The sequence below is a fragment of the Pipistrellus hanaki genome (genome assembly GCF_964339955.1).
Source record: "Pipistrellus hanaki genome assembly, chromosome: 18".
Lineage (NCBI taxonomy): Eukaryota > Metazoa > Chordata > Mammalia > Chiroptera > Vespertilionidae > Pipistrellus > Pipistrellus hanaki.
The window spans coordinates 17124858-17151042 of record NC_140520.1 but is presented as its reverse complement, the minus strand read 5'-3'; the positions used below and the strand labels follow the sequence as shown (position 1 = coordinate 17151042).

The following is a 26185-nucleotide window of genomic DNA, read 5'->3' as shown; positions in this document are numbered from 1 at the left end:
CACTAAATAATAAAATAACTGTTTTTCTTTGGATGTCATGAACATTATGATTATGAAACCAATTACCTTAGAATTTTGAGAATAATGGTATAATGAAATACATGCCCTGTTCTGAATTTCATGTCCTGTATTTTATGTGTCCTAATTATCCTTGTTTCTATTAAACCATGGATAAAAGCAAAAATGAATAATTATTTGAATAAAGTGATGTTTTTATCAACTGACAGACACTCTGGCTCCAGTCTTGCATATGTTGATGCAATAAAGAAAGATGTACACAAGCTCAGAAGGCGATGGAAAGGATAGTGTTAAGTGGAAGCTAAATTTGCCAGAGCAGCTTCCACTTTAGTATCATGACTTTAAAGTTTAGCTTCAGAGGATCAAGCAAAGGATAAAGTCATAGTTATGGAGAGGCTTCCCTTTAGGACTGTCACCACCAGGAATGTAACCTAGCTGATAAACAAAGTCCTTGAGATCGTCCTCTATTGTGCCTAAGGAGGGGTCTGGTTAGGTCACACACAAAAGATGAGTCAGATCAGAAATTAGGAGTAGTGGGGAAAGATTTGGAAGAAAGTCTTAAAAGTTGAGTTTTACTCCCTCCATCCCACCCCTGACACTACCACCAGATACATTTATACTTAGTTAACATTTTAAGAGTTTTCTTTAATTTCCAAACAACTAGGTCATAACACTAAAAAGCTTCTAAAAAGATGCTGATCTCTAGGGTAAAAAAAAAAAAAAAAAAAAATCCATGGTCAACAAAGGACATAATTCAGCTGGCTGAAGATCAGTCTAAAACCATCTCTAAGAGGTATGATAAGAGCAGCTCAATTAACTTTTGATCATTGTAAGTAGGTTCAATTTAAAACTGTTATCAAGGGTATCACATGAGTTGTTCTTCCAATATAATGTATATACCCTCACAGTCTGTGATCCTCTTAATTCCTATTCGAAGAGAATCATCACTTACATGTTTGCTGTGAGCACGAAATGAACACAACATTCAAGTGTCATCAAGTATTAGGAAGACAAGTATGGATGGCCATAGCCTAGTGTTTTTTATGAAACCATTTCTGGGCTGCGCACAGCGGGAAAGGTATTTTAGTGAGGATGGCAGTTTTCCCATGTGACCTTCGTGCCAGGTGAAGTGTAGAAGTAATGTCCTGATAAATGAACACCTTGACTTTACCTTGATTTGCTACATTTCTACAACGATGGCAGCATCTTTTTTATCAGTCCCTACTGTCAAATCCATAGAAGAACTGCATGTTCACTTTTCATCTACGACAAAATCATTTCAGCTTTAGAAGTCCCATGCCATCTTGTCAGTGTCACTAAAAATGCCAATGTAGAGCATGCCTAGCCACCGCCTGTCGGCAGATAAATGATTCAGAGCTTAAAACATTTGACCTTAGAACGTGCCTTCTATCTATCCTTCCTCCACAGGGATCCTCCTTTAGTTCTGTGTGGGAGCTAGATCTAGGGTAAACATCACAAACTGGTCTGCCTGCATGTCCCTGAAAGCAGATGGGTGTGCAGTGGTAGGTCTGATTGATTTGCCTTGATGTTTACCAAAAATCCAAAGAGGCAGAGATGAAAGGAGAAAATGTAAAAGTGTATCCAGTTTCAAATATGCTTCTAAAATCAGGATCTGGAAACAGGAACACAGAAAGGTTGGATCACTGCCAGTCTTCCTTCCTTGAATGTGGGTTTGGGGGAGGTGGGAGCCGTAGCATAAGTGGGGTAATATGAAAGCAATAAAATTAATGTCAAGTATCTCATATTGTGAGCAAGCTGTTCTGAGGGTATTGCACACAGATGCTCCCAAATGTCTCAGAATCAAAGCCTGGCAGGAAGGTCAAAAACACAAGCTAAATTCTGGTCTCGCCTTCTAGGAAATCTCTTCAGGCAGAGTAACAACAGTGAGGCCTAAGGGAAAGGAAAAGGGAGGGGAGAGAAGGAAGTATACTTACAAGACCAGCCAATATTCATGATAGACACCTTGATCCTGAAAGAAGTACAGGACTGGAGTGGAAAAGGTTTGAATAGAACAAAGAATTCCTTTCGAACTTGGAGATTAAGAAGCATTGAAGCCCAGACTGAGTATCACTGAGCTCCTAAAAAATCTAGGTCAGAGCTAGAGATGACTCTCTATGATGACTATCTGGGGTTACCTTTAGAGTCCAAATATACCTACTAGATGAATCTATGGCCATATTTAAACATGACCTCCTTCCCAGGGTTGCTGATTACTCATTGTCCCTAAATAAAGGTTCATTTGGGACACTTGACAGTCTTGGAAATTCCTATCAACGGACAATGATTGATAAACCCTGCAACTACTGTTAGAATGAGCACAATAACTGTACTCTACACTGTTACTGTCCAAAGTGAGATGCATTTATGCTTTAATTATGATTTTTGTTAAAGCAGCCCTTTAAACCCTTTTGAAATAAACATTTTAACAACTCCATATTTACTACCCATTGTTTAAAAAGAACAAAACATCCACTTGTCCACAAAACTTTAAAGAATATCTCTGATAACCAGCATTTGAAAAACATGCCTATTTTCACCTCATAATTACATTTTATAATTTTAATAACTTTGACCATGTATAAACCTCATTATTATTTTTACAGGTTGGATAATTTTTAATCATTTTAGAAAGCATTCTACCACTTCCATCACTTTAGATGAGTGGTTCCTAACCTTTCTAATGCGGCCTAATACAGTTCCTCAGGTTGTGGTGACCACCAACCAAAAAATTATTTTTGTTGCTACTTCATAACTGTAATTTTGCTACTGTTAATGAATCAGAATGTAATTATCTGTGTTTCCTGATGGTCTTAAGCTCTACAGCAGCAGTTCTCAGGTTGAGACCCACAGGTTGAGAACTGCTTCTGTAGAGCCTACTCTTCATGGGATGGTGTTACATCCACAGCCTTGTTCTTTGTGCACAAGAACAAGGGAAATCATACCCATTCCTATGACTTCAGCTACCATCTGTTTTCTCTCTCCTAAATCTTTACTAATGTAGATTCTAAACCTTACTAATGATCGGAATCATCTGAGAAGCTATTGCAAATATCATATTGCCAGGAAAAGTTGACAAATTGTTATTTGGGAACTACTAGTCTTAGAAAGCTATCATTCCACATCTAAACTTAACAAACCAAAAACTCAATTCAGAATTTTCCATATATCAGGTGTCCTTTTATATTCTCACTCTCAATGGCATGAACTTCCACTCCTACCACTTCTCTTTTAATTAAATTGTACCCATATCTGAATATCCTCACTTAATTGCCACATCTATTGTAAAAGTATATTTATCTTTGTTTCCCTGGTGCCTGAGTCTTTACTAGGTGCTTAATAAGTGGATGTTCAATAAATCAAAATAAGAGAAGCAGAGATGGTAAGCATATACTTCCTATGATAAAGAGACTCAAAGTTTATCATATTTTGCTTTGAGTTTTAAACGCTTTTCAGACCTCATTTAGTCAAGAATGATAGCAAAAGGAAGTAATTAGCAACAAAATCTAAGATGATGATAAAGACTCAGAAATTTCTAAATCAATTTTCACAGTAAAATGTATACCATGATGTTATATAAACTACAGAAAAAAAATTGAAATGGGTTTCCATCTTAAAATAGAAATCAGAAATTCTACTGCTATTGGAATTGCCAAAAGTCATCACTACAGAAAGCTGGGGTTTTCTCACTGAGTTTTACTTCATTTTATATGAAAAGAAAAAAAGGTAAGGATATATTCAAATTCCATATTACTTTAAAATCAGTATTTTAAAAGTGAGATAAATCAGATAATGTGTCCAAAACCCTGCTAGAAGGAAATTACTTCAGTTTAAATGTTAACTCTTTCTCAGTGAAATAGCGTGAAGTAGTAGATTGAAGTCAAGGTTAGGCAAGAATCAGGAAATTCCTTCCTCATTATTGTATCACTGGATTATGGCATTTAATAGGCTCAGGGTCTTTAATGTCATATTCAATCAGAGAGAAAAAACAAATCCTCTTTCTTTACATTAAAACACTCTGGGAGTAATAAATTAAGAAAGACTAACATCTTATTTTCTACTTCATAAGACTAGAAGATACTCATGAAAAAAGTATTTTTTCTATATTTTGAACAGTTAAGTTATTTAGGTTCTATAACATGAACACTAGAAAAATATAGAAATAGAAACAGTTTATGGTTGTGGTCTTTCTCACTTCTAAAATACCATCCCCAACCATTTAATCAATATATGAATTTAAATGTTATGAGGGCCACAGATTTTTATGAAAATTTCCCCCCCCAACACACCCCAGTTGCTAAGAGGGGATATTTAAAGTCTGAATTTATTTTTTTTTAATTTATCTTTATTGTTAAAACGATTACAAATGTCCTCCTTTTTTGCCTACTAGCATGGCTCAGTGGTTGAGTGTTGACCTATGAAACAGGAAATCATGATTTGATTCCAGGTCAGGGCATATGCCTGAGTTGTGGGCTTGATCCCGGTTGGGGGGTGTGTGTGCAGGAGGCAACCAATCAATGATTTTCTCATCATTGATGTTTCTTTCTCTCCCTTCCTCTCTGAAATCAATAAAAATATATTTTTTAAAAAAATACAAATCAAATGTCTCCCTTTTTTCTCACTGACCTCTCCACCTCGCACCCACTCCTTCCAGGCCTTCACCACACCACTGCCTGTGTCCATGGGCTATGCATATATGCACCTAAGTTCCCCAATTAATTTCTGTCCAACCACTCCTAAAGTCTGAATTTCTAATAAAGGGAAAGAAAATACTAAGAAACAGAAGTAACCCCATTTATTTCTCATGTATTAAGTTGCCATCTGTGGAAGGTACTTGGACTTTATTCTGTGGCTATGGGGGCTAGAAGCAGGCTTCCTTCCAGGCATTCGTCTGGCACTGCTTGTTTCTGTAGGCCTGGTTCTGCAAATAAAAGCTCTCCCATTTCTCCAAAGCTTTGAATGGTTGCTGCCAAGTTACATATACATAATGGTTCCTACGTAGGTTGCATGGTAATTAGGTAGAATGGGTGTGCCGTTCACAATATGAAAATAACTAATATTATTTTCACAGTTCACAACATTTTACCTACAAGAAAAAGATTGTCTCATTGTCACAACACCTCTTTGCCAATGGTTACTTGGAGGTAACCTTGGAGCAAGTCAGCACAACTTAGTTCAAAATGCTAACTTCCTGATGCACAGGAAAGAAGAACCAAAGAAGCCTTTCCATGGATTTATCATAATAAACAGAAAAACACTTTGTAACAACTTTTGCTATAATAAATCTACCTTCAAACCAGAATAGGCTAAAACGCTTTATGAAGATGTGTAAGTGCTGCAATTAGCTAAGTAGCCACTGACAACAGCACTCCTCCAAGTCCATATTTCTTGCTATGGCTGTGATATTGTGGTTAAAATCCTAATGGTAAATGTGGCAGCCCTGAAATACAACAGGGTAGCATGATCCAGAGAACCTATCTCACCTGCAGCAATTCTGAGAGCCACTGGGAGAGGAAAGGAATGTGACTGACTTTAATTCTTAAAACAACTAAACTCAGCTTTATGATCTGAGTATCAGTCAAGACACCTCTGCCTTAACCAATAGGGGAATAGCGGCAACCTTTGGAAGTCAGGGAGAGATGGAGATGGATGGTATAAGTGAGACTAGAAGGGTGGTCTGGCTCTAACCATGACAGCAGGTACTGTGACACCTGCCCCTGGGAGAATCAAGGAAATGCTGCAAAGTCAGAGTTGAGGGGAAAGAATGACACTGCAGGGTGGAGGGCACAATAATATTTCATGTTTAGAACCCTTGCTAGCTTTTTATTTGTATTTTACCAAAGAATTTAAATAGGGCACTACTATAAGAATCAGTGCCCTATATAGAAAATGAATGCAATTCAACCCGCTCAACTATAATGTGAGCTTTAGTTATCTTACAATTTTAATATGATTTTTCAATTTTAAAAGCTACTATGCTTCACCCCAGCTTTATGGTTCTCAGATAACATAAAGGATACCCAGTTAAATGCATGGCACATACTTACATTTAAATCTGCCCCCCACCCCCAACCAAGGACATGCCTTTTATTGATTTAAGAAAGGAAGGAAGAGAGAGAGAGCGAGAAAGAGCGAGCGAGAGCGAGAGCGAGAGCGAGAGAGAGAGAGAGAGAGAGAGGGAGAGGGAGAGGGAGGGAGAGAAACATCAATGTGTTTCTGTACATGCCCAACTAGGGATTGAACCTGAAACCCAAGTATGTGCTCTGATCAGGAATTGAACCCACCAATTTTCTATGTATGAGATGCCACTCCAACAACTGAGCCATACTTATATTTAAAAATTAGTTTTTGTTCATCTGAAATTCAAATTTAAGTGTGTGTCCTATAGTTTTATTTGCTAAATCTGGAACCCTTATCCAGATTATTAATATCACAGTATTGGGAAAATCAATTTCTGAGTACTCTTCATATGTAATTTTTTTCAGTTGTTATTAAAAAGTTTTGTCTGAAAGGCACCATTTTTTATTTAAATTAGTCACATCTGACTTCTCAAGCAAGCTATGTTAAATTTACTCAATAAAAATGACCAAATGTTAGTTAAAATCCACAGATATTGTTATAAATAGAATCAGAAAGATCTGTTCTAAACTTTAAAAAAAAAAAAAAAAAAAAAAAAAAAGGAGAGAAAAATGAGGACATCTAGATAACAATGGACAGTCACATTATTAGAGAGGATACCAAGCCTGTGAGGCACAGAAAAATTGAATTGATGACCTGGAAAATAAGATCAAATTAAGATCTAGCAGACTGATCTGAGGTCCCAGAAGACCTGAAGGCAGGGAACAGAGAGATTCCTCCTAGTGAATAAAAGAGAAAGATGCTGAGAAGGTTTACTTAGTTAACACTGTCTCTCCTTTGTTTAAAGGCCAAATAAAGAACAATCAATTAACATCTGAAAGAGAAAGAGGCTTAAATATTAGCATAATGACATTAATTTATACTAGAGATTTTATTACTGTGCCACGTCTTAGGACCTAATGCTTCAAATGACCATTTATTGCTCTGGTATTTACACTGTAAGATATGAAGAAGAAACCGTACACAACTTGAAAGAAATGGTGGGTGTGGTGTCCTGGGGACAAGCAACATTTGCATATAACTGCCAATTCGGGTAAAATAAAAGTTTATGGGTTGCATATTTTAAACATATTTTTAATTAACATTTCCAAGTAAATAAATGCACCTACATTTAAATATTCTTAGTTATTTTTCTGAAGAGTTTTAAATTTTTCATTGAACTTCATTAACTAAGTAACTAACAGGCAAGGCAGTACCTGATTATAATACAGCACTTCAAACTGTTAGTCTTTCATTGATTGCACTGTAAATTACCAGTAATTAAAAAAATACAATTTTTCTTCCCATCTTGCACTCTTTAAAACAGAGAATTTTCGATTGAAAACAATTTTTCAAAGATGAAGGGATTAAGAAGTACAAATTGGTAGTTACAGAATAGTTATGGGGATGTAAAGTACAGCATAGGAGATATAGGCAATAATATTCTAATAACTATGTATGTAACTATGGTGTCAGATGTATATGAGATATATAATATTGTATGTCAACTGTAATTAAGAAATAAAAAGGATTTAAAAGAAAAAGGATTTTCAATTGAAAACAATTTAAACAAGTTTCTTTAATACACACACACACACACACACACACACACACACACACACACAGTTGAGAGTCCACTTCCTTTTGAAACAATTCTTATTAGCTACTTTCATCTTTTTGGCAGTAATCACTAACCACAGCAGTAGCTTAGTCCCCACCGCTCAGGAATTTACAGTCTGTCATCCCACCCATAGGCCTGGACTCAACAAGGGTTTGGTGGTCTCTGAAGATAAGGCACACAGACTGTAACTAGGCAAACCAGGGGCACCGAAAAACAAGGAACACAATTATCTTGGGGAAATTTAATATATCAATCAAAACCCAAATCACTAAAATACAATGGGAAAAATCTAAAACTTGCTTCAGGAAATATCCTCAGCAAATCTATTGCTTCTGGGCCCCACCAACCTACTGTCCCCATTCTATCCAAGACCATCTGTCCTCACCTCCAATTGGGTAAACTTGCTGATTTTCTTCTATGTGCCCTACCTGTCCAGTAAAAATGGAATACTCATTTCAAGCAGGGTAGGAGAGCAGATAGGATTGAAAGAAAAGACTGGATAAATTTAGCCCTCTTAGAGGTATTAGATAATGGGCCATAATTCTAAGGTATGCTGGGTAAGGTGGCTGTACTGTTGGTCTAGAATCAATGCTGTCCAAAATATATATAATGCAAGCCACAAATGCAAGCCACATTTGTAATTTTAAATTTTTGTGTAGTCACATTAAAAGAGTAGGGAAAGTTAATTTTAGTAATATATATTTTTAACCCAATAAATCTCGTTTTAATGATGTAAACCCTCTAATGTATGAGATAATTACTGTGTGAAATGTTCGCTGTATGGAAACCCCCAATACTCTGTAACTTCCAAAATTAATGAACACCCCACTATCTTGATGTAAAAGCTCTGAGCCCTTGAAAGTATAAACGCCCTGTTTCTAGCATAAGACACACCACATGGCCCACACTGATAAGGACACAAGCTCTTTACCACAGTCTATATAACCCTGAGACTATCTTCAATTGAGGTCTCCTGCCCGATAAGAGGAGGACTCCACATCGCTCCGAGAGACAAGCCCCTGATTGCTCTGCTGTGTGAGCCTGAACCAGCTGCGCCCCCCTGCCTGTCTCTGTTTTCGTCATCTGTCCTTCAGTGTGCAGCACAGTGGCCTTTGCTGGAGCCTAGGACCCACTAGGAATAGGTAAATAAACCCTGTGTGATTGCATACTGATTCTGTCTTGTGTCATGTGTTCTGGTACGGCTCAGTTGTCTAGACATTAAAGTACCAGGGGATAGGCTATTATTGATGACTCCTGGTCACCTGTGTTTGTCCCACCTAAGTCTAGACAGATAATCAATTAATTGGGGCATAATTGGGACAAATCTGAAATATTATCATCTCAACATGTAATCAATATAAAAATTAACAAAATATTTTATATCACTTTTTATTTTTCAATTACCATTGACATACAATATTATATTAGTTTCTGGTGTATACTCTAGTGAATAGATATTACATAACTTACTAAGTAATCATTCCAATAACATATAAAGAACTACCCAGACAAGAATAAGCCAAAGGAGTACACCACCACACCAGTATTACATGAAATGTTAAAGTCTCTTCTTTAAGAAGAGGGGGGAAAGGATTAAATATATAAATAATAATAATAATTACATACCTATCAAGAATTGAATCTAAAAAACAAAAAAACAAGATAACCAATCAAGCAGAACAGAAACAGACTCAAGTTTCTGAAATCTGGTATGAAATTTGTATACTTTTCAAGTGCTCATCTCCCACATTTCAAGTGCTTGACAGTGCAGGTGGCTAGTGGCTACCATACTAGACAGTGCAGAAATAGATTCTAACTCCAAAGCCACACTTCACTCCCTTCACCACAAACTTTTCTCTTTATAGGGGGTTAGAAAAAAATGTCTTTTGAGTGGGAGAGTGAAAACAGGGAGGAGGTGAAAAGGCTGGAAATGAAATTCTCAAAACCAGCCTCTGACTGTGTAAGTTGAGTTAAATTCTGGCCCTAGGAACACACTTTACACAGAATGACCACTGATGCTTTTATCTTGTCCACCAGTCTTCTGAGATGGCCAGGTTTCTCACAAAGTGGCTAAACTCATTACCAAGAATAATATTTCTTAGCCATGCTTCCATATGGGATATGATTGACAAGGATTTAGCCTACTAACCTGGGCTAAGAGAAAAACACCAATAAAAAGCACAAGCTGAGGCAATGGTCTTCAAAGTCTTTTCTCTAGACTTGGCTTCAGAGTGCTTCACAGAAAGTTGTGCAAATCTCAGAGATAATTTCTGCTCCTGGGACTGAGAAAAATTATGGAAGCAAATCTTAACCCTTTGCACTCCGCTGTCCCCTCTCAGGGGAAATCGGAATTCTAGCATATCACTTGGATGTCCCCTCTCAGGGGACATTGCAGTTTATTAGTGATTACTGGGAATTGAGTTAATTCAACGCACGTTTCCACCGCAAAGTAGCGTCGAGTAGCTGGTAGCCAATGTCCAGAATGGTTCGGAGTGCAAAGGGTTAATTAACCTTGTATTGAGAGAGCACTGGCTGAGTCCTCTAAGCAGTAAGAATGCTCCCAGGCTAAATCAACAAAATCCAATTTGGGGCTTTTTCCTTTTTCCAGGTCTCTCATTCTCCTTTGGACACAATAAAGAAGGTTACACACACAAAATCCTTCACATTGGTTTACTCTTTTCCCATATGATGGTGGGAGAGGGGGGAGGGTGGAGATGGGCTTTAAAGCTACCTACAAACTAGGTAATGGACAGGTTGCTTCACATTTCTGAACTTTGATTTTGTCATTATAACTACTCTCCCTCTAAAATGGTGATGCTAATTCTAATTTTCAAAATTGTGTTAATATAAGGTATTATGTTACATATGCCAATCGACACACAGGAAGCATATAATTCATGGTGGATAGTATTAAGTCTGAAGTTATTTTGCCTTTTTATCAAGCACAGAGCATTTGGAAGTTGGGCAATTCTTCCTGCCTCCTGATGGCACCAGGCAGCCAGATCCTACCTAGAGCTTCTAACATGAAGTCATGGTGAACAGACTGGGGTAGCAGATATATGGCCATCCTTGGAGCTTCTCTGTGGGAACTTTAAATAGCTATTACTGAACAATTATGACCTAATGCTCACTGTAGTGGGCCATAATCAAAATAAAAAAGAACAAAGAACTAGTAAATCCCAGAGTGCACCTCACAGAATCATTTCTGAAAACAACTGCATCTAACAGACAAACATAGATGCATGCATAGGGATGATAAAAAAGATTGAACACCACCAAGGGTAGAATTTACTAGAATATACTAGACTTTCAAAGAGCCCTGAAACGTCTCACTTCCTAGAATATGCAGATGAACAGGAAAAAGAGAGCATCTGACTCCTTTGGAAAGGAATTTTCAGGGCAACCAAGATGTAGAATTGTCAAAGATGGGCTCTAACATACAGATACAGGATAATGACATAATGATCCAAATTCTGATCAATAGGCCTGTATTACATCTGACTACCCTCAATGACTACCGTACAAAATGTAACTGCTGAGCTAAATGATATGAAATCTTCATAGGGTAAGATAGTCACTTTTTAAATGACATTTCTTTTTTTTCTTTTTTTTCTTTTTTTTATTGATTATGGTCTCACATAATTATCCTTATTCCCCCATTCCCATCCCAAACCCCTCCCTAGATATGCCCCCCCCCCCCCCCCCCCCCCGTTGTCTATGGCCACTGGCTAGGCCCATATGTATGCACACAAGTCCTTTGGTTGATCTCTTCCCCTTTCCCCCCTCCTCCCTTACTTTCTCAATGACATTTCTTTTTAAAAGCACTTGGGAAATGTAAGAGTTAAGGGTGTGGTAAAAGAAATTTTCTTGACTTTATAAAGGGAAGTTGATATAAATCCTTTTGTGTGTGTGTTATAGTTTGCATTGGTGTTTTGGGTTATAAAAAGAAAAACCAACATCGATTAAAGCATTTTAAAAAATGAAACACCAAGCTTAGATTATGCTTAGGTTTAAAGAATAAAGTTTTAGTATTAAGACAGAAAAAGGATTAAAGAAAAAAAGTCTGTCCATCCCATCATTAAAGAAACCCTCCTCCTTTAAATTCTACCTGCAGCACTCTACTGTAGCTACTCATTAGGGTTACACTGACCTCTGAATTATCAAGTACAGGGATATTTTTTAGTGCTCATATTGTGTAAAATAGCATCTGAGAGAGCTAACTGTACGTTCCTTTTTCTTTTATGATGATAAAAACTTTTAAGATCTACTCTCTTAGCAACTTTCAAATATGGGCAAACCTTAGAGATACTGTGGGTTCATTCCAGACCACCACAACAAAGTTGTAATCTTTTTGCTGGTGGAAGGTATTGTTTTCAATTTGTAAAAAACACAACATGAAGGAAGCACAATAAAGCAAACAATAAAGCAAAGTATGCCTGTATACAATACAGTATCGTTAACTAAACTGTATGTTACATCCCCAGGACTTAATTATTTTATAACCCACTAGAGGCCCGATGCATGAAATTCGTGCAAGGGGCTCGGCCCTCACAGGTGCATTGGCTTGCCTCGGTCCTCACAGCCCCAGCTTCAAACGGAAGGTTGGCCAGAATCTGAAAGTTCGCCAGAATCTGAAAGTTCATTTGGCTGTCCAAACTAATTAGCATATTGTGCTTTTGTTATTATAGATTCCTTCTTTCTTGAACTCCTTCCCCCATGGGCTCCCACATACCTCTCCTCAGTCTCCCTGGTCATCTACTCTTTTTCTGTAAAATTCTTATATATTCTTGGCCCTTTCTTCTTAACTAACACTCTCCTTGTACATACAAGGCCTCAAATCCAAGTCATTCAATAATGATTCTCAAATTATGTCTCAAGGTTCAGGGACATTTTTAACTGCCTACAGAGCATCTCTACCTGGTTGGCCCACAGGCACCTCAAACTCAATGCTAAGAAACAAACTCATCACCTTTTTCCTGAAGTCTTATTTCCTTCCCATATTCCCACCCCACTGTGAATGCCACTCACTACTTAATCACCAGAGCTAGGAAGCTGGTGTCTCCACATATGCATCCTCTTATCTGGCTGCTGCTATCTAAATCAATTACAAAGCCCTATTGGCTCTCATTATTGACCTTAAATCCATCATCTTTTCTCCATCTCCCCTACCTTATTTCAGCACCTGAGCTTCTTCTTCCTAGATTATAAACTTTTTCTTTCTAAAGTAGATTTATTGGTATATAACTGACTTACCAAAAAGAGTCACCATTTAAAATATACAATTCAGTGGTTTTTAGCATATTCACATAGTTGTGCAATCATCATCATGGTCTAAATTTAGACATTTTTATAACCTAAAACTAAGCCTCATGTCCTTTACTCTTCATACCCCAGCATCCCCATTCCTAGGCAACCTCTATTTTATGTGACTATAAACTTAATCATAAAAAAAAAAAATTAACTTCTGTATACAAGTTGTCTCTATTCATGACCTTTTGTCTGGAAAAAAATAAAATGGTACTTCAAAAGTCATGTTGTAAGTAATGATTATTATACAGATAAAACAACCTATTTTTTTGTACTTATTTTTTTTTAAAGTGTATTTAATTTAAATTTTATTTTTCAATTACACTTTACATTCTATATTATTTTGTCTTATACTTATTTCTAATGTTTAGGAACAAATATCCTTGGATTACAGTGTAATTTAAAAAAAAAAAAAAGAAGTACAGTGGATAAAAGAAAATATTCAAAAAAGCAAGTATGAACAATGATTTTCTTTTATTTTCATTTTATGATTATATTTCAACACATAAAAGAATTGTATACCAATTGTTTAAGTTGTTACCAACTAGAGAATGTCTTCATCAGCATTTAACCAAGTGCTGCTGAATGAAAGAAGAGAAGCACAATGTAATTGGTTAATTAAGATTTCAAAGAACCTGATGCTCTCTAGAGGGAAGGCTAATCTCTCATTTATAAGCCCATTTATAACTCCAGCTCTGAGAAATAGTCTTAATAAAATTCATAGTTAAGGAGGCCTTCAAATGCATACCAGCCATGAACATTGGGGCTGCCTGCTGCTAGCAAAATATTAATATTTGATGCTACAGCATTTTCATTTTTATCAGATTATTTAGCATAAATCTATTTCAGGTTCCTATGAAATACTTTATTTATGTATTAAATAGATTAAATTCGGGTTGTAATGATTGGTTTTAAAATGGCTTCAAAATAATTTATAGTCACTAAGAAGCTATATAGTTAGATTAGATTCTTGATTGTGTACCCTCCAATAAATGTGGGCAGATAAACTATTCTTAAAACATTATTATTTCCAAAGTAAAGATTAGAACTAAAGCTTAGAAAGGTTATAACCAAAGTCACACAGTAAGTATATGGCAGAGGTCTGCTGGACTCCAAAGCTGTTCATTTAGCCACTGTGTGACACCTGTCTCTGCACAAACATGCCATCTGCATTCCAAGTACACACCGGAGTCACCTTGGAATCCTTTCTCTAATCACACCCTGCAGAGCTTCCTTAAGCTACAGCTCATATCTGATCTCTTCTACGGGCCCCTCATAACTAGATGATAACAAACAGCAAATGGTATTTAAATTAAACTGCAATAATACTACATGGTTCTAAGCACCATACATGCACTAACTCATTTAATCTTCTCCACAAACCTGTGAATTAGACCCTAATTATTCCCATCTTTATAATAAGGCAAATAAGAATAGGCAAGCAACTTGCCCCCATTCACAGAGATAGTAAATGTTGGAACCAGGATTCTAACCAGCTAGTCTGGATGCAGAGTTTGTGCTTTTAACCACTAAACAATACTGCCAGTCATCCTCTGACAAAATATATTCCTCCTATATCCCTTATTTAGTTAGTAAATCATATACAGCCTTTTATTATATAACAATTTCATATATTAAGATAGCAAGCATAAGATAAACAAAATTTGGTATACTCAGACAATGGAATAATGTTCTGCCATTAAAAAGAATAAATTTTTGATGGTACAACATGACAAACCTTGAAAACATGATGGACCTTGAAAAACAAGCCAGTCATAGAGGCCAAATATTGTACAATTCCACTTATATGGGGTATCTAGAATAGGCAAATTCATAAAGACAGAAAGTAGAATGGAGCTTACTAGAGGTTGGAGGAGGAGGAATAGGGGAAGTTTCACAAGTATAGAGTTTTTGTTGGGGACGATGAAGACATTTTGGTTATAGATAGTGGCGAGAGTTACACAACACTGTGAATGTATTTAATGACACTGAACTGTACACTATGAATGGTTGAAATGATAAATATTATGTTACATTTTACCACAACAAAAAATATCAGGAACAATATACTATAGTCACACTCCATAGACTCCATAGACTCTACTGAAGGCAGATGAAACCCTTCTGGGACCAGAAGATGCTAGAAAATGTCCTACTGGGTTGGTCTGTGCTCTTTAAAAACCTTCGTCAGACAGCAAGTGAAAACTATCATTTCCATTATACACCTAAGCAATAAATCTTTAAGCATGTCTTGCTTTGCCAATATGATCTTATTACCTTCAGGAAAAGGGTTTTGTGCATGTATGCATGCAGACATATAATACTCAACAAAATCTTGATTAAACTGAATACCCAATCTCTGCAATTGTGTCACCAGGATTCAAGGACAATTGTCTAATTTCCATTGTATAAATGGCTAACATAGGCACAAAGAGAAGTGATGCTGCTTGGATTACTGTGTAAAGCAGACACTGAAAGCTATAGTTCTCAGCCTAGTGTTGGTAAGTTTCTGGGTCATGCAATCTTGAAAAACACCACAAAACGTCAACATGATACTCCTATTACAAGAGATGAAAGCAGAGCAGGGTGAATCCTGATCACTACTCACAGCCCTCCTCAAATGTTCCCCCCTACAGCATTCAGTACCCTCCAAATTAAAAGGGGAGCATTTAAGACACTAACTCAGAAGAGGTACCAAAGAAAGAAAAATAGAGAACTCATGGACACAGACAACAGTGTGGTGACTTCCGGGGTCAGGGAAGGTGGAAAAGCTGATATGGAGTATAAATGGTGACGTGGGGGAAAAGAAGAGGTGACCACACCATAGATCAAAATGTATCTGTCTTGCCAAAACCGGTTTGGCTCAATGGATAGAGCGTCGGCTTGGGGACAGAAAGGTCCGGGTTCAATTCCGGTCAAGGGCATGTACCTTGGTTGCGGGCATATCCCCAGTAGGGGGTGTGCAAGAGGCAGCTGATTGATGACTCTCTCATCGATGTTTCTAACTCTCTATCTCTCTCCCTTCCTCTCTGTACAAAATAAATAAAATATATATTTTTTTAAATGTATTTGTCTGAATAACAACTTATGATTTTTCATTTATTAAACAAAGTTACATCTTTAGATATAGAACAAAAGGGGTCCCACTCAAGAGCACTCAAATCTTCACATTTTTCTTGAGTTGAAGGATTTGATCAGGATCTCCCCATCATTTTATTTTTTAGTTATAGCAACTTCTGGGCCTCGCTAAACATTCTGTGCCTAAGTTCCAACACAAAGCAACAGGGACAAGGGGAAATAAGGCTTAGATGGAATTTCTTTGGTTTGTGACTGGTGCTTAAACTATCATGCAGCACAGCTTTGTCTGGTATTAGAAATTTAAATTCAGAAGTACTAGGGAAATTCCAAATTTTGTCAAGTCCAAACAATGAATACCTTATAAATGTTATGACAATCAGTTTAATATTAACATACTTAAAGGAGTTTGGGGGAGAACAGAAGGAGAGTGAAAACCAGGAGAAGCTAGAGGGGAATTATAATATTGTACACCTGAAACTTATATAATGTTATAAACCAATGTTACCTCAATTATATAAATAAAAGGCTCACTAAATCTTTAATTACACATTTGGGTTGAATGCCTATAGGCTACCTTGCCAAATGTGACTCTGAACAAGTTACTTGTCTATGCTTCTCAATCCTCACCTGCAAAATAATGATAATAATGGAAGTTATCTCACAGGCTGTTATGAGGATTACATACATCCACATTTGCACAGCACAGAGTAGAGCGGCTGACTCATCCTAAATGGTCAATAAATGCCAACTGCCGCTGCCAGGAGAAAGGGGATTCCAGCAGAAAGAAGGAGATCAAAAGACAGATTTTACGTATCTGTCATATGACCTAGAGTAAATAAAGCACAACTTATGTGTGCTTCAGTTTCCTCATCTGGAAAATGGGAATGAGGACAACCACTGCTTACCCTGGCCAACTATGATAATCTAATAAGATCAGATATGTGAAACCACTGTAAAACTACAAATATGTGAATTTTTAAAACATTGGGCTCTGCAGTTTTAACTTTGTATAAAATGTCTGTCTAATGATAAGGACACAGTTCTTATCTGTGCCATCTGCACTGAGACCATGTAATGAGTAGTGCATATGTGCACATTATTTTCAGAATGAAAATTTCTTTTTAAAAAAATATTTGATAAATGTTCTGCATAGCAAGTTATTCATGTAGAAAATAAAAAGAATTACTTTAGAAAAATCTCTTTTTTAAAAACCTGCATGAATATATTCTCATTTCTCCCAGTCTTTCTGTCTGTACTTTGTATTCCCACAATCTTTGTTAAAGCAGTCTCTACTGCCCTGCTTGTATTATAAAATAATTGTCTCTCTCACCATATTCTAAGTCCAAGAGAGAACATACTACCTAGTTGAGGTTTCTAATTTTTTATACAGTTCCTGAAACTTAGAAGGCTATAATGCTGTGAAATTCAGGACAAATACATTATCATTAATTATGAACAGTTTCTTCTTGGAATATAAACTACTCATTGTATGTACAGCTCACTTGATAATTTATTATTAAAAATCCTGTAGCATCTCTTGGAATACTTTTAGAATATTGTGTGATTTTTATATTGTTTTTTTAAGCATCTATAAATGTATCATGGTCTTCACACATAGTCAGATACCCCTTGAGAACAAGATCCAGGCCTTATATTCCTTCCAAATTCTATATCACTTAGCATCACTCTCACATAATTCAACAATAAGTTGCTACTTGGTCGATCATTGTTTATGTGGCAGCCTAACATAACCAATAAGTCCAAGGGGGGAAAAACACACAAGGTAATAAAAATTTCATGTTGGTATTTACCAACCTTCTGTTTTTAGTTTTATATCTAGAAAATAAGGAAACTATGATTGTTAAATATTATACAAGAGGCTTAATAAAATCATCTGTAGTTATCTTTGTGGTTTGGGGAAAATGATACTCCATAAATAGAAAATTGTATTAAAATATAGATGTCTAGGAAGCTGGGGAGCCTAGTGCCTAAACTCTGATGGATATAAGCAAAGCTTGGCATGAGCTGGAGTAAACATCCTAGGGAGGTCACTGAAAGTGATAAACACTTTGAAAAAGCCATAATGCTTTTAGTGGTGATCTGTTTTCTATTAGTGGCAAAAACCTGGGCTGACAATATTGTTTTGAAACTTATAACTAATCTCTGGCTGGAATTAAATAAGTTGCCTGGCTAGACACCAACTCAACAACTTTACCCCCATTCAAACATTTTTATATTAGAGGAAGAAAGAACTTAAGTGAAATTATTTGCCCACATTTTACTATGAAAACAACTATTACATATTCACATCTTTAAACTGCACTGTTAAAGAATTGTAGAAGCCAAATATAAATTGAGTTGATTTCTGGAACCATTTGGCTATCACAGTAATAAGTATATGCTTATTAGATGCCTAACACTGGTCTACATGCTTTGCATATGTTAATTTTATTTAGTCCTCCCAGGTTTTAATATTAACCTCTTTTTATAGTGAGGAAAGCAAAGCAGAGAGACGGTAAGTGACTTGTTTTAGGTCACAAAGGAGTAGAGCCAGGATTTAAACCAGTACAGTCTGGCTCCATAGTTTTTGCTGTTAGTTAATGTGCTATCCAGGGGTCTTCAAACTTTTTAAAGTGGGGGCCAGATCACGGTCCCTCAGAGAGCTGGAGGGCCGGACTATATGAACTACTAATTCCCACTGTAACACCTCGGCTGCGCTCACTGCCCAAAAAACCTGGCGGGCAGGATCAGACTCCTCTGCGGGCCGCATGTGGCCCGCGGGCCGTAGTTTGAAGACCCCTGTGCTATACTGTATATCTACATAGCAGCCAGCATAGATACATGAAGTAACTTTCCAATTTAATTTTATACCAGTTTACATACTTGTACAAATTGAATATTCTTTTCACCAAAATCTTCACATGAAAACAATTTTAAGTCTAAGTGCTCATGATCCAGGGCATGGGAAGGGATATTCTGCTAAAACACTCTAAAATACTCTAACATTGGGGGTGGACAAACCTTTTTGGTCAAAGGTCAGAGAGTACACATTTTAGGCTTATGACTCAAACATCTCTGGTAAGAACTACTCATCTCTGCCTTTGGAGCATAATAGCAGCCATAGATAATGTCTAAGTTATAAACTTCAAACTTCCTTACAGAACAAGCGGCAGGCCAGATTTGGCCTGAGGGCCATGGTGAGCTCCCCCTGCTCCACACAGAAACAATGTACACTTAGACAAGAGTCTACTGTGGTGAAAGCAGGCTAGACACATAGACTAACTACATTATTACAAGTTGCTTTAAATAATTTATTTGTTTAAGGCAGTAGTTCTCAAGCAAGAGTGATTTGCCTCCTAGGGCAATGTCTGGAGACATTTTGGGTTGTTATGACTAGGGGAGCATTACTGACAGCTAGTAGGTAGAGGTCAGGAATGCTGCTAAACGTCCCACAATGCACAGAATGGTCCCTAAAACAAAGAATTATCCAGCCCAAAATGCCAATAGTGCCATGGTTTGAAGAAACTTGATATAAGAATGACAATTTATCATGATCTTTTCTACTTATTCCTCTTAAGAGAGCTTTCTTATTTGGTCCTGAAATAACTCTATAAAGACCAGAAGGTGGACACATTTATCTCATTTTCTATAGAAGAAAACTAATATTCAGAGAAGTTAAATGATGTACAAGGATTCCCAAAGCCAATCACGTTTCAGAGCTAAAATCAACTCAGGTCTAATGTTTTCAAACCTGTATTCACCTCCCCTGATGCACATCAGATTTTAATGCATGAAATTCCTGGCAATCTCTTTTTTTTTTTATGAAGTAACTATTATCTATATTTTGTCACTATTTGGTTTTCTAAGGTCTCAGTGAGGGACAATTCAAGTACAAAGGCATGATTCATATCCTGGGCTGGACAGAGCGACAGTGCAAAATTCCATCACACTACTCAGAACTGCATGCAACTAAAACTGATAAACTGAGTATTTCTGGAATTTTCCAATTCATATTTTTGAATCTTGGTTAATCATGGGTAACTGAAATCAAAGAAAGGGAAACTTCAGATATTGGGGGGCTACTGCATAACTTGAGAGTTTATTTGGAGTCCAGCTACTTCTCCTTTTGCCAATAATTATTCCTCCTTTTCTTAGAAAGATAAGCCAAATCATCTATGGAGGTCAACAGAATGACAGCTATCACAGGCAGAATCTGTTTATTTCGAAGGAAACTCTGAGGAAAGCCTTGAAAGTGAGACAAGGTTAAATGAGGTAAAGAACAGACTTATTAAGCTATATATCTGGTTTGATGGAAATTTTAACTTAGTCTGGCAGTAAAGCAGCATAAGGAGTTCCCTGAGGCTGAGATAAAACATCACAGCCTTTGCAGAAAGCATCAAGGTGGCTGGTCTGCAGCTCCAGGGGGGGAGCTTTTGTTTGAAAAAGAGGTCATAACACAACACAACTGAACTGTGGGAAGATTAACAGAGATTTTTAGACATGTCAAGGCCTCAAAGAGCAGCAAGAATGAACTGTCCTTGCTTTGACTTAAAAGTTTTTCCCCCCCCAATTTTTGGAGAAAACTTCAAGGGGAGAAGAGAATGTTCCCTTATCCCTTTCCCCTCTAGGTTATGAGAAAGAAGTGGCTGCAAATGGCTACATAATGACTCTCTGAACTGGAACAGTTAAAATGCAGGGATTAAGCAGGAGTGCTTTCTTTGTCTTCTGAAGGGGAGAGCTGCATGGTAGCATTGGGACTGCCTGTTCGGTGACCCCAAATTCTTGTGATCCATTTGCTTTTCATCATCCCTCAATCAGAAAGCAGTCAAGTCCTCCTGGCAAAGTAATCCTCCTTTCCATTGTGTGTCCTAAAGAACATGAGCCCCTGGCCCTTAAGAGTAGTGCCACACTTCTACAGGAATCTGGAGAGACAGCTCCGCTTCTAGAGGCTTAGATTCTCAGGCAACCACCAGCTCATCCAAGCTCAGTATAAAGGCTAAAGGAACTACGGATCCTAGCGTGGGCAGGCTGTCTTCAAATTTGACCAAGGGGGCAACAAAACAATGTAACTCAGGTACAGCCTCTGACCTGATCTAAATAGGAACAGTTCAGCAGGATGCTAGCGCCTAGTTTCATAGCAAGGGAAATGACTGCAAGGTCTTTTGCCATATCTACCTTATCACAAACACACTATACAGTGTTTTAAGTTTGAAGACGGTTACTCAAGCGTGGGTTAAGCAGGGTGGGAAAACAGTTAAATATGAATATGAAAGATAATCTGTATCTTTATAAAAGGCTCTAAATGTATATTCCACTCATTCAATAGAAATAATTACTTTTCAGTGATTAACTATAAACAAAGAGTTGTCATTTATAGAGAAAGGATAATTGTGGAAGAACACTGGATATTTTCTCTACTTACTTTAACCGAGACTGAGGGAAGCCTATCAGGACATACTGCAATGCCAGAAGCCAGGCACCCTCTTGCTTATTCTAACTGCTGGAAACCTAATTAAGGAGTAGTAAACAACCCCCTGTGTGCTGGCCTTGGACACTCTGAGGGCAAGCAAAAACACAACATGAAAAATGTTATGCAACTATCACCATTCACTATCAGCTCCAGAGTTATTAAGCACCAAAAAGCATTATGTTATCAATTAAATCTAAAGACAACTTTGATTTTCTTCCTTTAAAACAGATGAGATCTATGCTAAGATCTGTAATGCCTCCACCATCACCCCAGTAAACATTTGATTTCAGAGGATTAGCACTTTCATTGAGAAGGAAAAAGATAAATTTAAACTTCCAGGAAGGTACTTTGCTGAGAAAAACTATTTCAAACAAAGTACAAGATGTCTTCTAAAGAAGGGAATTACATTGTATTAAACAAACCAAACACTTCATCCTATGATACATATGGCACATTTTACTTCAAAGTAAACGTACTGCTTTTTAAAAATCTACCACCCCCAAATTCCAAGGAGCTCATTTGCAAATGCGGATGGGATAGATTATTATAACTCTAATTGATTTCAGTTTTATAGCCACCAGGTCAGAAAGAGGAAAATTTCACCTAATAATGAACACATTGCAAGAAACATTTTTAGATATCTCCTTTAAAAGCAAGAAGAACTTCAGATTAAGCTGGTTCAATGCTCTAAAAAAAAAAAAAATAGAAAGTTAGATAAATGGTGCATAGACTTTTCTCAGAAGAAGCAAATGCAAGAAAGGCTCAATTTTTAAAAATAATACCAAGGATTTGGTCCAATCTGCAAAAGTAATTAGACTTGAAAAAGAGTGGTGATACAAATGAAGAGAACAAAATGAAACTATAAAAACCTGCTGAATTTGACTATAAATCAATTCATTTTTGAGGGTAGCGGGAGTAACTTAAAGCACTGAATTGAGATTTTCATTAAAGTGACAGACTGATTATTAATCTCTAAGAGGAGGAATACTAATTATAATTACTACATTCTATTATTCCTATGGGAAATTTCTGTATCTCCATACATAAGCTGTCTATAATTTTCTTTTTCTGCACGGTTTTTCTCTTTTCCAGTTTCTTGAGGGGGAAACTTGAGTTTCTTGAGGAAATAAATTAGATTATTGATTAGAGATCTTTCCACATGTCTGGTATAAGTATTTAATGCTACAAGTTTTCCATCTGCACTGGTTTAGCTGCTTCTAACAATTTGATGTTTTGATGTTTTATTTTCATTCATTTCTATGTATTTTTTTAAATTTCTTTTGAAACTTCCTCTTTTACTTACAGATCATTTTTTCTCCCTGTTTATTTCTGCTATTGATTTCTATTTTAAATTCAGTGTTGTCAGAGAATATTCTCTGTATAATCTCAATTCTTTTAAATTTGTTGAGTTTGTCTTATGACTCAGGATATTGTTCTATCTTGCTGAATGCCCCACCTGTATTCTGCTGTTTGGGGGTAGCATGTCCTATATACACCTATTAGATTCTATTGGTTGATTTTATTGTTTTGCTCTTTTATATCCCTGCGGATTTTCTGTGTAGTAGTGAAAAAGGGTCCATTTACATTTTGACATAATTTCTTAGTGGCCACATCCAATTTATTTTGTTCCTTTGTCCACTTGAATATTCAGTAATGAATGTTGGGCAGGTAACTGAACATAGAGCAGCAGTCACTAGCTGACTGACTCTCAGAAACCTGGGGCTACCATTGGCTTGCTAATTAGCAGTTTCTGGAGTAAGACTTATTGACCAGCTGATCTTCAGAAGCACGTGTACTTAATGATGGCTACTTATGCATGATTTGGGACTTTGGGCGGAGGATAGTCTTTTCCTTTCTTGAACATAAAAGTTAAGTACTTCTAATTCTCAGTTCCATTCAGAATAACCTGCAGGAGAGACCATAAAGGAACATATCTATAATAATAGAAGTGCAATATGCTAATCAGATCAGATGTCCAACGAAGCCAGGGCTGCAAGGGAAGCCTGGGTCCGGGTGCCTGCCGGCAGCTGGGGGAAGAAAGTCTTACTGTTGCGCGAATTTTGTGCATCGGGCCTCTAGTAGATCTATATTTCTGGATGTATAATTTTTCAGCTACTATTGCCATTTAAATTATTTAAGTGCGAATTAAATTAGTTCTAATGGCCAGATTTTTTTACATGCTGTTGAAAAGGTTGAATACATGTTATTTAATGCATCCTAATAAAGTCCATAGACAAAAGCATACAATACATGACTACCCTAATCATGAGGGAATGTGTGTGTGTGTCTTGATAAAAACTGGACTTCAGATGATATGCATGGTTTTTGAATAGGAGAAAGATACAATTAATGTTTTATACAGGTTGGGGAGTGAGATTCATTTAAATAAAACCCTGGTAGATGGGATGTTTAAAGTAAGTATTATGGAGCACATTAACAACAGGAACTATCATTTCACAAGTAGTAAATGAGAAGGCAAACAATTTAATTAACATTAAATATCAGAATTTAGAATGCTTAGGTTGTTTAGCTCCATTCAGTAAATGGTGATTTCTGTTATTTATCTTCACCCAGAGAGTAGGAATTAATACCTAGGTTTATCTGATGCTAAGCTCTTAACCACTGAGCTTAACCTTCAACTAAGACCAGTTTGTATGATTTCCCCAGGAAAAAATAATAACAATAACTAACATGTTTAAGATGTGTTGGTTTTACCTTACTTATTCTTTCTTTCTTTTTTAAATTGATTTCAGAGAGGAAGAGAGAGGAAGAGAGAAATAGAAACATCAATGATGAGAGAGAATTATTGATCAGCTATCTCCTGCATTCCCCCTACTGTGAATCAAAGCCCACAACCAGAATTAAATCTGGGACTCTTCAGTCCACAGGCTGATGCTTTATCCACTGAGCCAAACCAGGTAAGGCACCTTACTTATTCTTGAAAATGATACTCTAAGTTGTAGTTATTATTTTTATTTATAGATGAGGAAACCAAAACATAAAAATGTTTACTAACTTGCTCTACGCAGCAGAATGCTTAAAAGTGATTGGAACCTAGACATTCTACCTCCAGAGTCCAGACTCTCAACCACTACACTAAAGTAATGTGTTTTCCTGCAACAATTTCCACCTCTTAAACATTTAGCAGACAAATTCCCTGGTATGGAATTGGCATTACATTACAAAATGAACTCATAAACATGAAAGATTACACACACATACACATATATACACATGAACTATTATTGGCCCTGTATTTCTAGGTTAGTTGATGTTTAAACAAAATTATCTTTAAATTGTGTTCAACTGTTTCAAATTGCAGAGGCATAATCCTATTATTTTTCCTATAAATTTGACCTTTTTCCTCCCAAAGAGTTCAAAGTAGTTCTTCAATGAATAATATAATTTTATAACAGAGTGAAATATCATTATACCCACTTTGTAGGTAAAAAATAACTAAGTCGCAATAACATTAAATGTCAAACTGCAATTCAAAGAGTAAATGGCAGTACTGGGAATAGAATACAAATACCCTATAATGGTATGTCTATTAGGTTAGGCCTCAAACTTTAGTCCATTCCAGGAGACATTTATGGGACACATACTATATCAGACACATGGCAGACAATTTGGGGTTTGGAAAAATGTAACAAAATATCTTTCTAAAGCGGCTTATAATCTGGCAGTAAATAAAATATCCAATTAAGGAATCATAAGAGAAGAAAGTACATATTAATAAAAACTGTTAACAGGTTTATAAGGAAACCAAAAGAGAGAAAAATTACACTCAGGTTGAAAATAAGGAAGTTTCAAAGGCATTTAACCTTGCTGGACCTCAGGAACAGTTAAAACGTTCACACATGAAGGGACAGAAACATGCATTCCAGATAGAAGTATCATCAGAAGCAAAGAAATGGTTTTTCCAAAGAACAGTTCAGAGATGACTGCACCAGCGCACACATGCAAAGGGCAGTGCCGCCTACCAGTGGAAAGGCAGGCTCCAGACAGAGCGTGGAGGGCATTCTCAAGCAGGCTAAGGAGTTTGATGGGTTTTCTTTTTTCCCAAATCAAGGAGAACACGAAAATTACATAACAGAATGTGAGCCGCAGGGAGATTGCTCTGGCAGCATTTTTAGAAGATTGACTAGAAAAGAGCACAACTCACTGGGGGCACACTTGTTGAGTAATAGTGTGCGTGGGGTAATATGAAACCACTGGATACCCATGGAAGATCTTCCTTCAAATCCAATTTTATTGGAAGATTTGTAGATTTGAAAACAATAACTTCTTGTGCTCCTTAAAAGGTATTTACATATGCATCAGAAGACCACTTCCCACATTGATCACAAAAAATATGGACTAATACATAAAACTCACTTGATGGCACAGCATTGAGGCTGTGCTCTAAGGTAGCACCACTCCTCCTCTCTACTCAGTGACTAGCTCCCTTTTCTTTGCTGGCTGTTCTAAGATGAAAATGTTTGAGAAACACTGTATAAGGCTGGGAAGGTCTACCATATGGCAATTAAATGGGAAAGGGGGTGAATGGGCTAGAG

General features: G+C 36.8%; 1 protein-coding gene and 1 long non-coding RNA gene across 5 annotated transcripts in view; one reads left to right on the top strand and one right to left on the bottom strand.

The window, feature by feature from the left end:
- Positions 1 to 26185, bottom strand: part of RABGAP1L (RAB GTPase activating protein 1 like) — a 367897-nt gene that overhangs the window by 172688 nt on the left and 169024 nt on the right. The gene's annotated exons all lie outside the window — the stretch shown is intronic.
- LOC311613292 lies at positions 8763 to 24501 on the top strand. The gene is made up of 5 exons (XR_014793426.1): positions 8763 to 8916; positions 11259 to 11339; positions 13453 to 13535; positions 20027 to 20431; positions 24383 to 24501. It is a non-coding gene; the product is annotated as an uncharacterized lncRNA (long non-coding RNA).